Genomic DNA, 14,062 nt, shown 5'->3' with positions numbered 1-14,062 from the left:
AGGGGTTACGGGCCTGCACCACCTTTGTTCATCTTTTTATACTTGGTTAACCCAGTGGCTTGGAGACATATGCAGTAGGACCTTGGTAACGTTAATTTGATAGATGATGGGTAGAGATTTAACTAAGCTGCTCTTGTCAAGGCTGTGAGACAAGATCTCACTGTAGCCCTGGTTGGTCTAGAACAGGATGCCTTTAAACTCATAGAGATCCGCCTGTCTCTGCCCACCCCCCAACTCTTTTATATTCTTTCTGTAGTTTTTGGTTGCTGTTGTTTTTTAATGGTGGTAAGCTTACAGAAAAACAGAACAGGTAGAATCTCTGCTTGCTTCACACACATTTCAGTGTATCATACTCCCATGTCACACGCTTGTTATCATGATATATTTGTCATTAATAAGTCAGTGTTGATGTGTTATTATTAGCTAGCTAAAGTACTATTCAGACTTCCTTTGTTTCTACCTAATGCCTGTTTGGTTTCTTTGTCTTTGAAACAGGTTCCCATGAGTCTCAGGATCACCTTGAATTCTTTTTGTAGTTGAGGATAGCTTCTTAATGACGCCAGTGCTGGGATCACAGGTGTGCACTATCATACATAACCAATTTATATGGTTCTGGGTTGGACTCTCATCTATTTACACATGGTCTCTCACGGTCTATAGCCAGCTCAAGCTGGACCCTCCTGCCTCCATGTCCCAAATGATGCATCATTGTGTTTTTACCCTCCACAAGCGTATCTTAGACATGACACATTCAGATTCTGGGTCCTTCATTTCCTTTAGCCTGTGACAGTTTTCAGCTTTACCTGGTTTCTCATGACTGAACATTTTTAAGAAGGATGATAAAATATTTTGTAGGCTGCCCTTCTTTAGGAATTTGGTGAGGTTGTTTGTTTGAATATTTTTGGATTTATTTATTTTGTATATAGAGTGTTTTGCCTGCATGTGTTTGTGTGTACCGTGTGCTTGTCTGGTTATGTATAGAGTGCTTTACCTACACATATGTATGTGTCCAATGTGCCTGTCTGGTGCTCACAGAGGTGAGAAGGCATCAGATCCCTAGGACTGGAGTTACAGATAGTTGTGAGCTGCTGTGTAGGTGCTGGGACTTGAACCTTTGCAAGAGTAACAAGTATTCTTAACTGCTAAGCCAGCTCTCCAGCCCTTCTCTGATTTTTAATCACGGTTGGATTGATGTAAAATGCATTTTCATTTCATTGAATTAAGTTGTATACTTGTATGATTTATTGTGACTGATGTTGACCATTAATCACTTATCTGCAGTAATCTTTGCCATTGTAAAGTTAGTCTTTTTTCCCATTCCATGCTGTGCTCTTTGGAAAGAGTCAGTATGTGTTGCTCATACCTAAGATCGAGGAAATAATGTCTATTCCCCTTTAAAGTGAAGTATCCATTAGGTTTTCTAGCGGCTTTACCCAGTAGGTCTGCATAAGGAGGATGATTGGACCACAGGCCTGAGTACCAGGTGTCTGAGATGGTCTGCACTTGGCTGTGCTGGGGAAAGGTCTTTTGCTCCACCCCTTGGCATTCCTTTTAAAGCTCTTTGGTAGAGACAGTCGAGGCCCCATGGATTAGGATCCAGGTCCTCCTGAGGCTATCCTATATTTTCTTTTTCTCTCCCCTTTTTCCATCTATTTCCTGCTGCTCCTGATCAAGAGTACCCTGGGGAAAATGGGATGGCCCCCTACAATCCACATCTATGGTTTTTCTGCATTGAAGATTTGTTATTGTTTCATTTATTCCATTGTTTGTATCTAACTATTTTATGTAACTCAGCACTTAATCTTGTGCAAATAGTATAAAGCTTTGATCTTTTATATTTTTAATACTTTTTAAATCATGAAGCAGATTTGAAGCTAAGCAAAAATGAATTATGCATAGTGATAATTAGATAATAATGCATAAAGTTAATCTCACATAATAAGAAAAGACAAGCCAGGGCTGGGATATGATTCAATAGTAGAGTGCTTATTTAGGACCCATACCTGTACTTAGCCTCCAGCACTGCCTGGATGTGAAGGGAATACATCTAATAAACCCTGCTGAGCTGGGCATAATCACACATACTCATAATCCAGGCAATCGGGAGGTAGAGCAGGAGGATCAGAAATTCAAGGAAACTTAACAGACAAGGGTTCTAGCACTTCCCTTTGCAGGAAGTCCAGCCATGTGCTGTTGTCCACAGGCTTGCCCTCAGTAAGGTGTTTCCTTCCATTCTTCCACTGCATGCTTCTCCCCCACCTCCCATCATTTATCCATGCACATTTAAACCACACCCTCCTGTAGAAAACTGTCCTGCCTGCACTGAAGTATTTGGGACTTCGAAGCTGTGCCTCCCTATTACATGTAGTTTAACCTCCACCAATGCCCTTGCTGGCCAGCTCAGAGCAGGACTGACTTTCATGACCCCAGCACTCATGAGGTATCTATCAGCTGTCAGCAGAGGTGTCTGCACTCTCCTGTGAACCAAACTCCATGGAAAACTTCAAAGCTGGTCCCTCAACAGGATCATCACTGTCTTGTCCTCCAAAAGCAGAGCTGCTTCTGACATCTGGGGTGATAAAAGCCTGGCCTTTTGATAGGTTTGTGGACTTGCCCTAAGAGTTAAGGCAGAGAGTAACTCTGGTGCCTGGGAGATGGAGGCAGGAGGATCAGGAATTTAAGATCATCCTTGGCTACAAGGTAAGTTCCAAGCCAAGTTGGGCTCCAAGTTCCTGCATAAAAGAAAAGACAGAAAAAGGCAGACAAGAAGGCAGGTCTAGTGAGGCAAGAGCTAGAGCACAGTCCAGGGACAGCGGAAGGCTTCCCCAGCCTTCTCAACACTCCGTGGTGAGATGCGAAGCCTGGGTGATTGGGTATTGTGAATCCAGATGCTGAAGGTAGACACCCACATGGACAGGGTGCCAGCTTTCTGCAGGAGACATGGCACTCACTAGTAAGTTATCTCAGGGTTAGTAAGATGGCTCAATAGAACAGGTAAAGGCCACTCCTGGAAATCTGACCTGAGTTCAGCCCTCAGGTGTAACACGAATTGCTAAACCATCTTATTAATAAAAAAGCCGGGGCCAGATATTGGGGTGAAAGCTTAACAGTCAGAGAAACAGAACAAGCCACAGCCCACCTCACCTCGACAACTCCTCATCCGATCCTGTTTCCACAAATCCTCAGACTGAAAGCTTCTGAGTCCTCACCCAAATGGATCTCAGCTGAACTGCTGCTATAAGCTTAAAAGCCTCTAGTTCCTGGTTCTCAGACCTTATGTACCATTCTGCTCCTTGCCATCACTTCCTGGGATTAAAGGCATGCATTTTTCACAAGCAAGACCTGAGATCTCAAGTCCTGGGATTAAAGACGTGTGTCACCATGCTTAACTCTGTTTCCACTGTGACCTTGAACTCATTGGAATCTGGGTGGATCTCTGACTCCAGAATGCTAGGGTTTAAGGCAAAAGTGTGTGCCATCACTGTCTGGACTCTATGTATAATCTAGTGGCTGTTCTGTTCTCTGACCCCAGATAAGTTTTATTAGGGTACACAGTATATTGGGGGACACAATATATCACCACACAGGAACCAACTCCCACAAGTTGTTCTCTGACAGACACATGTATGCACACACGAATAATTTGCTAAAGAATGAATGATCTCTGGGGAGGTGACAGAGTAAGTGGATATCTATTGCTAAGCACTAAGGGAAAAATTAACAATGCTTCTCAGAGTGGAGTGACCTGGGGAGGAAAAAGAAATGTTCCATTCTTGAATTCATTACTACTACAGATGCTAGTGTATTGTTTTTGACTTCTTGGAACACAGTTCTGGTCAGGAAAGGGTAAACAACAGAAAAAGACAAACACATGTCTGGTGGTCGTGACTGAGAAAGAAATTAAAGACAGGGTGAGGGACGTGCTGTGTTGGATGTTCAGTGGAGATGTCTGTTGTAACATGAGCAGAGACCTGTGACCAAGTCATAAAGTGAGGAGAGGACTATTCAGGTAGAGAAATGACAAGCCAGGGGACTTGGCATATTTAAACGGAGAGCAATATGATGTGGTGGAAGTGGGCAGAGGAAAGCAGTAGGGGAGATTGATAAGGATCTGCATTGTATGAAGCAGAGCCCCAGGAATGAATCATAGAGCACAGCGGGCTCTAGTTGGAAGACTGGTCCAGTGAGAGTGAGGGTCACTGGGGAATGGTGCTGTGTCCTATCCAGTGTGTGTCACAGGTAGAGCTGAGCAGCTGTACTGAGAGGGGATGTCAAAGGCTAGTCAGGTGAGTAGCTTGTCTCTTGCTTGGAGGAGGAGCTATAGGCATGATGAAATCAAGAATTTGTTTAGGACAACTTAAACGTTGAAAAGTTTCGTTTGCATTTTATTACAGAAAGTTTAAAGTGTTTAGCAAAGGTGAAAGGATTTGATAATGAATACCCATGTACCCACAACCAGAATTCATCATTGCCATTTCTCTGTGTTTACTTTATAATCGAATTTTCCATCTATTCTGCCTTATTTGGGGGAGCATTTCCAAAAATAAAATAAAAGATTGTACACTTAACCTAAATATTTCAGTATGTATAATATTGGGAGTTCAATATTTTAATTAGTTTTCTTTTGAGGTAAAGTTTAATGTCAATATAAAGTATAAATTTTTCAGTGCGGGGTTGTCTGGACATCCTAATAAGTATCTACCGTGCTGTGCCTTCACTCTAAAAATATAAAAAGTATGTAAAGCTTTTTGAGACAGTCTCATGTAGTTCAGGATGATCTCAAACTCAGTGTAGCCAAGGATGACCTTGAACTGATACTCCTGCTTTTACATCCCTACTGCTGGAGTTACAGATGTGGATTACCCTATCTGATTTTTTATTTAATTTTGTTTGTTTGTTTGTGTATGAGGCAGGGTTTCTCTGTGTAACCTAGATATTCTGGAACTCCCTCTGTAGAACATGCTGGCCTCTAACTTAGATCAGCCTGCTGCCACCTCCAAGAGCTGGGATTAAAGTATGTATCACCATGCCTGGCTGAAGCATGCCCAGTTTTGTGTGTGTGTGTACACGTGTTTACATTTGTATAGAGGCAGTCAACTTGGGGTGTCTTTCTCAGGTGCTTTCCACCTTTCCCCCTATTTTATTAACATTTATTAATTGTACAAAATAGTGGGTTTCATTATGACATTTCATGTGTGTATACTCGTACTTTTCTCAGTTATACATTTACCAGTACCCCAGAAAGTTTCTTTTTCGTATTAATCCCCGCTTTCCTTCCCTAGAGGCATTTGTTATTCTGTTTTTTCTTCCTAGATTGGTATCACCAACACTAGAGCTTAATGAATGGAGACACCTGTTTTGAGTGAACGCTCTTCCATGTAGCACAGGCAGCACTCTGTTCCTTTCTTTCTTTCTTTCCTTTCCTTTCCTCTTTCCTTTTTCCTCTTTCCTCTTTCCCCTTTCCCCTTTCCCCTTCTTTCCCCTTCTTTCCCCTTTTCTTCTCTTCTCTTCTCTTCTCTTCTCTTCTCTTCTCTTCTCTCTCTTCTCTTCTTTTCTTTTCTTTTCTTTTCTTTGCAGTGCATGTGTGCCTGCAGGCCAGAAGAGGGCACCAGATCTCGTTATAGATGGTTGGTTGTGAGCCACCATGTGGTTGCCGGAAATTCAACTCAGGACCTCTGGAAGAGCAGCCTTTGAGCCATCTCTCCTTAACCTTTGAGCTATCTCTCTCCAGCTCCACTCTGTTCCTTTTTTTTTTTTTTTTTTTTTTTTTTCTCGAGATGGGGGGTTTCTCTGTGTAGCTTTGCACCTTTCCTGGAACTCACTCTGTAGCTCAGGCTGGCCTCAAACTCCCAGAGATCCGCCTGCCTCTGCCTCTGCCTCTGCCTCCCAAGTGCTGGGATTAAAGGTGTGTACCACCAATGCCCAGCCTCCACTCTGTTCCTTCTTATTGCTGATTGATGTGCTGGTGTATGGTGCATCATAGCTTAGTTTTAGTTTTTAGCTATCATGAATAAAGATGGCTATTCTTTATTTATAATAATGTTCTGTATATCCACAAGGAAGTACTTTTTTGGACATTCAGATTCATTTCTTTAGTCCTTAGATTGCAATTTGAGGATCATAGTGTAGGCAATTAAGTTTGAGTTTTAGGGTGAAAAAAAAAAAGGAACTGTCATACCTTTTTCATAAAGGTCCACCAACAAAAGAATGTATGAAAACATTATGTAGTTAAAATGGAGCAAAGCCAGAAGTACAGCTAGAGATCAGTTTCAGAGACTGCTGAATGTGATAGCCAGAGTCAATAATCCTAGCACTTGGTAAGCCAAAACAAGAGAGCTACAAGTTCAGACTATAAATTGAAACATTCAGTATGGTTGCATTTATATTAAATTGGAAAGCATGTGAGACACAAATGTTACACACTGTCATAACTACATACTTAGGAGGTAGCAACATGTTTGCAAAAGTAAGTCTTTGATGTCAGGACAGTGGAACCTCCACAGTGGGTGACACATGGGATTAGAGGGGCTCATAATAGTCTCCAACTAAATGAGTAAAGTTGCATTTCCTTAAAGGCATTAGAAGCAATTATAGTAAAACGTCAAGATTTGATAATGATGAATGCATATTCTACCACAGGTGTTAAGCTCTGAGTTTTGTGGATTTCTGCTTGCTGATCCCAAAGATCTCCTGAACTGTTTATTTACCACTTTAGCCCTGTCCTGCTCCTAGAGGTGACCTAAGCTGGGTGGGACTAGGAGGTAGGGCACAGCCCTGTCCTCTCTAGGCCACCACCTTGCATGAATAGCTCCTTGGGGGCTGGGACAGAGCACCTCTGACCTGCTCCTAGCTACTGCTTCAAGAGAGTCTGCAGGCTGGCCTGACTTCCCTTTGTCCCTGAATCTTGGTCTGATCTGGTGCTGGGTGAATTTAAGGCACATGTGAAAATATTTGTTCCCTTCCATTGTTTTGGGTCTTTTTCTTTGGTGACTCAGCATTTTATTTATGTGTTTTCAATCTGCCCATCTTCTCTGTCATTTCCTTTCTATTAGTTTTAAAATTTCCCCATTCTTCACCTTTCTTATTTCATCTTTCACAGAGGGTCCTTAAAATGCTACCACATGCCCCTGGGATTTTTGTTTTTTAATTGGCTTTTCATCTCTGAAGTGTGTCCGTGTCCTCGTCTCCCCACCCCCCACCAGCTCCCAGTTCCTGGTTCAAATACTGCCGATAGCTTCTGTTCTCTTTCCAGCCCTTCCAGCTTTTTATTACTTGTGCTGTATTATCTTCCTGCATAGCCATTGCCTGGTTACAGTTTTAGAGTTCATAATAGAATACTGGTTTAAAATTGTCTTCTTCCTAGCAGGGTGGTGGTGGCGCACGCCTTTCATCCCAGCACTCGGGAGGCAGAGCCAGGCGGATCTCTGTGAGTTCGAGGCCAGCCTGGGCTACCAAGTGAGTTCCAGGAAAGGCGCAGAGCTACACAGAGAAACCCTGTCTCGGGGGAAAAAAAAAAATTGTCTTCTTCCTCTGGTGATTTTTTTTTTTTTCTATTCCTTTTCAGTTTGTTTTGTGGCAGTATTTTTCCCAGACTCATTTTATGCTGCATTTGATTGGATGCTGAGTTACACCTTTCATAGTTAAGGTTTCTTTTTCTTTTCTCTCTCTCTTTTTTTTTTTTTTTTTGCCAGAGCTGAGGACCGAACCCAGTGCCTTGCGCTTGCTAGGCAAGCACTCTACCACTGAGCTAAATCCCCAACCCTTAGTTACGGTTTCTGTTGCTGTGGAGAGACACTATGACCACAGCAACTCTTATATAGGAAAACATTTAATTGAGGTGGCTGGCTTACAGTTCAGAGGTTCAGTTCATTATCATCATGGTGGGACATGGCTGTGTGCAGGAAGACATGGTGCTGGAGAAGTTGAGAGTCCTATAATGGGCAGGCAACAGGAAGTGGTCTGGGACACTGGGTGTGGCTTGAGCATATTTGAGATCTCAAAGCCCACCCACACAGTGATACACTTCTTCCAACAAGGCCAGACCTCCTGATAGTGCTCCTCCCTGTGAGCTTAAGGGGGCCAGTTATATTCAAACTACCATGACCTTTTATCTTTTATTTTGAGGTACATTATATTTTTTCAAACCAGCAGCAAAACAATCCTGTCATGGGGTAAAGGAAGTACCTTCCTTCCTCCTCTTCCTCCTAACCCACCATCTCCAGAAAGACCAGGTTCATTAGTCCACCTGTGACTCAGTAGTGCCATTACCTTGGCAACAGTGATATTTCAGGGAAAGGTAAATGTCCATGGAGGGTCAGCCCTTTCTCTGAATCTTCCCACTGACTAACTGAGAAGCCCACTGTTGTTTGCAGTCACTGTCGTGGGATGTTTACCTGGAGAGACAGTCCACCTGCTAAAGTGCGTGACTGGACAGTGCAGAGAGACCATCAGCGTGTAACACCACCCATTTTGCCATGTGTTCTATACAGTACTTGGAGTCTGTTTTGTCATGTGCAACTGAAAGGACCCTGACAGATGCACCTCACTTGTTCTCACACAGCCCAGCCACCCTGACTGACCCACTTCACTCTTTTTGTGGACACTGACTGCTTTTTTCATTTGCATGCATCTCCCACTGAAAGCATGTCACCGCTCATGTCTGGTACCCTCGCACTGTACCTGGCCAGCACTGGTCAGGGAAAAATTCAACTGAGAGCCAGGTATGGTGGTGCATTCCTGTAAACCTTAGCATTTGGAAAACAAAGCCAAGAAGTGGGCTGCAGTTCCAGGCCAGCCTGACAGCACACCAAGTTTCAAGCCATCCAGGTTTACATAGTATGATGGCTATTCTTGGTTGTCAACTTGACTATATCTGGAATGAACTATAATTCAGAAATGGAGGGCACACCTGTGATCCAGATCTTGAGGCTGGAAGGCACACCTTTAATCCAGGTTACACCTGCTAGAAGTCTGTATAAGGACAAGGGAGGAAGGAAGGGGTGTGTTCTTTCTTTACTGACATTGGAGCCTACTTGTGGAATATTAATTTAAGATGTATTACATTCGTTTATGCTGTGGAACACTTGTTTAATGATGCAAAAGATGTGTTACATTTGTTTGATTAAATAAAATTAACCTCGGATCAGGAGGCTGAGTCAGCAACTAGCTGACTGGACGTGGTAGGGAGGAACCATGTGTACCCAGTCTTAACTGGGGGCCGAGCAGAAGGAGGACCTGTTTTGGGGTGAGGTGAGGTAGGAGTGAGGGTTAGCTACTTGCTGATCAGCCTCATTGAGCGAGCAGAATTTCACCTCAACTTTTGAATCCTGAGTTTGACCAAGGGATAGAGATCTCTTTAGCGGCTGTGATAGAGCCGGTGCCTGAAGGAAAAGAAGACCTGCCTGACTACAGCCAGTGCAGGCGAACCAATACTGATGGCTGTGGAGTTGCAGTTGCTGATTAGGACAGAAGTTGCTTAAGGGGCAGCTACTGAATTAATGAAAAACAACACCCACTTCTTTGGAATTCTGGCATATACAGAAGACCATGGGACTGAGCAGCTACTAGATTCTGGGACTTCCCATTCACAACTAGTCATTGTTGGACTGCAGCCTGTAAGTCATTCTGGTAAATTCATATATATATATATGAACATTTATTATATGTGTGTGTATATATGGAGAGAGGGATATTCATTCCATAAGTTCTGTGACTAGAGAACTCTGACTAATACACATCGGAAGGCCCTCTCTTGAACTGACTGAACGAAAAAAAGAACAGGGCCAGGGATAATAGTGCATGCTTTTACTTCCTGCATTTGGGAGGCAGAGACAGGCCTGCCTCTCTTGGTTTTGAGGCCAGCTTGTTCTGCAGAGTGAGTTCCCTACCTGCCAGGCAGAATATGTTTGTCTCAAAAAATAAAAGAACAATGAACAGATTGAACTGAAGGTGTTTGTACAGCGCAGCCTCTCACAAGTGCTGTCTCTTCTACTCTAGTAACTAGTTTCGTGGGGCTCAAGTGTGGTAATTTTTTTTAATAAAGAGAAAAGTTTTGAGAGAATAACTGACATGGTCAGATGGCTATAATTTTTCTTTTTTTATAAAAATTATTTATTTTTTCGAGACAGGGTTTCTCTGTAGCTCTGACTGTCCTAGAACTCACTCTGTAGACCAGGCTGGTCTCGAACTCACAGTCACAGAGATCCACCTGCTTTTGCCTCCCAAGTGCTGGGATTAAAGGCGTGCACCACCACCGCCCGCTATAATGTACTTTCTATCTTTTGATGTTGTCAGCTTGCTTCAATTCAGTCTTGTCTGTAGGGGGATGATATGTACACTTCAGAGCTCTAGACTAGGGAAGCTGAAGCATAGTTCATATTGTAATCCTTCCCTGAAGGCTGCTGTATTTTTCTCTACATACACGCAATTTGGTGGAGTATTAATTAACATGTGCAAAACTAATGGGCTCTGCTGCTGGTGTGTGCTTTCCTGATCTTCTTGTCTTGACCTTGGCCCTCAACAGGTAGATTTGTGCAGACAATATCGAGATAATCTCTATTTCCCTTGAATGTTTTTAGACTAGAGTGAGAATAATATTCAGTAGGGCCTTTGCCCTTGAGGGCCTGTTTTCCTAGTAATTTATAATAACTCAGCTGAGAAGTGAGAAGGAAAGAATAGGGCATCTGCTAAAACAGCTGTCCGAAGTCCCAGCTTCTACCAGCTCATTTGCTCCTGGTTCAGACAACCCAAGAAGCCTTCCCAGTGTCAGTCATTAGCAAGGATGCAACAGTAAGCAGCCAGAGAGCAGAAGTGGCAGTCTGGACTGGACTCAAGAAGGGCTTAGGAGACTGTCTGAAACAAACAGAACCCTGGAAGCCAGATGTTCACTGTGAATTGCTGTTCATTATAGTGATACTGCTGCTTTACTTTGACTTTGTAAAGATCCCTAATTACAGTAGGACACCATCCAAAAGTATTTCCACCAGGTGTGGTCATCTTTCAGTTTTGTTGTTTAAAAATTAAGAGGTGTGTGTGTGTGTGTGTGTGTGTGTGTGTGTGTGTGTGTGTGTGTGTGTATGTATGTGTGTATGTGTGTGTGTTCATTCAAGAATACAACACAATGATCTGGGTACCACAAGAGAAAAGCACAGTTAGAAACCCACTGTGTGCTTATTTCTGTTTGTTTATTTTGATTCTTGGGAGTTGAAACTAGGGCCCCAGTGTGGTAGGTAAGCACTCCACTACCGAACTGGATCTCCAGCCATCCTTTTTGATGAGGAGGTGGATTCATGCATTTAATTAGAACAAATAGTCCAGCCACACAATAAAATAAACTTGGTGGTCATAGGCATCTATCACTTCTCAGAAACAATTGTGCATTTAAAGTGAAGATATTAGGGTTTCTTCGTATACACACCCATAGTCCACTCCTAGTTGATTGAATAGTGTATTTTAATGAGTAGGCTGTTAGTTACAAGTATGTTAAGACTGTATAAGACAAAAAGAATGTGGGATAATCTGTTCCCTGAGAATAGTGGCACAGCACAGGTAAGAGAGGCGGTACCCTTCAGACACTTCTAGCCTGGTCCTCTTTTTCACTTCCTGTTTGGAGAGACAAGGTCTCACTAAGTTGCCCAGGCTGGCCTTAAACTGACTTTCTTACCCAAACAGATCTTGAATTTGGTATCCTGCCTTAGCTTCTAAAGTAGCTGGAATTTCAGACCTGTGTTACCAGCCCTGGCTGCTCTCTGAGGAAAGATTTACAATCTATTACCCGGAAATTTGGAAGCTGGATGAGTTTTAGAATTCAGAACTTTTCAGATGTCTTGAAAGAGCATGAATGAATGTATTCATGTCATATGTTTCTTGACAGCCCAGCAGGGCCTGAAGTAATGTTCCCATAGCCAAACATAACATTCCTTTAAATTTTTTTAATGTATGTTTTTATTGGGAGGGATGTGTCTATGTAGAAGCCAGAGATGGAGGTCAGCTGTCTTCCTCATCTGCTCTCCAGCTTAGGTTTTTTGTTTTTTGTTTTTTTTTTTCTTTTCTCGAGACAGGGTTTCTCTGTGTAGCTTTGCGCCTTTCCTGGATCTCGCCCCATAGACCAGGCTGGCCTCGAACTCACAAAGATCCGCCTGGCTCTGCCTTCCAAGTGCTGGGATTAAAGGCATGCGCCACCACTGCCCGGCCCAGCTTAGTTTTTGAAACAATCTGTCACAGAACCTAGAGCTTGCCAATTTGGCTAAACTGGCTGGTAAGCCACTGGGACCCCTACTATCCCCACCTCCCAACATTGGGGTCACAGGTATCCACTATCATGCCCAGCTTTTGTAGTTGCTGGGGATCAGCTCAGATCCTCATGTTTGAATGGTAAGTGCTTTACCAACGGAACCATCTTTCCTGCCCCTCCTTTTCTGGTTTTCTTTTTCTTTTTAAACGGCTTGCATTGTGTTTTCAGTTATGTCTCTGAAATATATATATATGTACCTTCTGAGGCCAGAAGAGGGCATCAGACCCTCTGGAATTGAAGTGACAGGTGGAGTTGCTGTTGGCTTCTGAGGTAGGTGTATGGGTGCTGACATAGGTGCTGGGAACCAAACCTGGGTCCTCTTGAAGACTGGCCAGTGCTCTTAGTGACTGAGCCATCACATCAGTACCCCCACTGAATCTTTTATCCCACTTGATACTTTTAGGGTTACAGAAAAACAAAACAGCAACAGATTATCAGCATGTGGGTGAGGCATTAGACAGACTGCTTTGACAGCTGATTCTTAGGCCAGTTAAGATAGGGTTTTTGTTTTTAATTTGGGTAATAAGTTTGGCAACAAACTTGGGGAGTGCCTTAGTTTTAAGGGCTTATCAAGTATTGCAAATAAAGAATTATGGGCTGAATTATATTTTTATTAGTGTGTATGAGAAATTGTTCAAGCAGAGCACACTTGCGGCAGTCAGAGGGCAATGTTTAGGAGTCTGTTCTCTTGTTCCATCGTCTGAGCCAGAGATTGAGATTCATGTCATCAGGGATGCATAGCAAGCATTTTTACACACACACACACACACACACACCAACAACAACAAACTAAAGATCGCACACTAGCATCTACAAGAAATGGGTTGTTCTCGTTACTGCTCTTTGGCAATGATGAGGATTCTAGTCAGGGCCTCCATATAGTAGGAAAAGACTGACTCACCACTAAACTGTATCTCCAGTCCACAGGTCAAACAGTTTGGTTAGAGCATAAACAGTCTGCTTTGTCAAGCCCTTCAGGATGTTATGCCACAAGACCTAATGTTTTACTAGTCTGGTTCTGGGACAAGGTGGACAAGAGCAACTCACATCGTTCTAAGAATTGGAACTCCTGACCATCTTACTACACCTCCCCAGTCCCAGGATTCAGACAAGACACCGTTCCTAATTTTATCCAGTGTGTCCAGGCTTCATGCATACTAGGTGAGCGTTTTACCCCATTAGGTTTGTTTAAGTGGTAGAATGTAGGTGAAGATTCTTTAGGCCAGCAGTCCCTTAGGCATCTCTAGGGCTGTATCTACATACATCTCTAGGGCTGCAAATTGACATTCTCTAGTATGTTCGTCCAGTATTTTCAGATCAATAAGGCTTTCTTTTGAGTTAGATGTGGTACACACCTATAAATTCCAGGCAGAGGCAGGAAGAGTGCCACAGGTTGGAGGCTAGCCCAGGCTACATACTGAGACCCTGCCCAACTGGCCTTCCCTAAAACACCAAAAATATTTTTTGGAAGTTATTTCTTAATTTCAATACTTTCAAACTTGCTGAAAGTATCTGATTTTTTTTTTTTTAGAATGAAATATTGATTGACTCCTTAACACTCAGAAACTTTGTGCTAGAACTCACTTTGTAGACCAGACTAGCCTTGCCTTCCTCTGCCTCCTGAGTGTTGAGATTAAAGATATGCACCACCACACTTGGCTAAACAAAGGCTTTTTAAAAAAAGAAGACAGGCTGGACAGCGGTGGCGCACGCCTTTAATCCCAGCACTTGGGAGGCAGAGCCAGGCAGATTTCTGTGAGTTCAAGGCCA

General features: G+C 43.0%; 1 protein-coding gene across 1 annotated transcript in view; it reads left to right on the top strand.

Annotated features, from left to right (window-relative positions):
* The window catches only part of LOC118577463 (serine/arginine repetitive matrix protein 3-like), a 30,378-nt gene that overhangs the window by 4,154 nt on the left and 12,162 nt on the right, over positions 1–14,062 (top strand). The gene's annotated exons all lie outside the window — the stretch shown is intronic.

This window comes from Onychomys torridus, chromosome 2, assembly GCF_903995425.1.
Source record: "Onychomys torridus chromosome 2, mOncTor1.1, whole genome shotgun sequence".
NCBI lineage: Eukaryota > Metazoa > Chordata > Mammalia > Rodentia > Cricetidae > Onychomys > Onychomys torridus.
The sequence above is the reverse complement of the archived record's forward strand: the minus strand, read 5'-3'. Positions and strand labels throughout refer to the sequence as shown.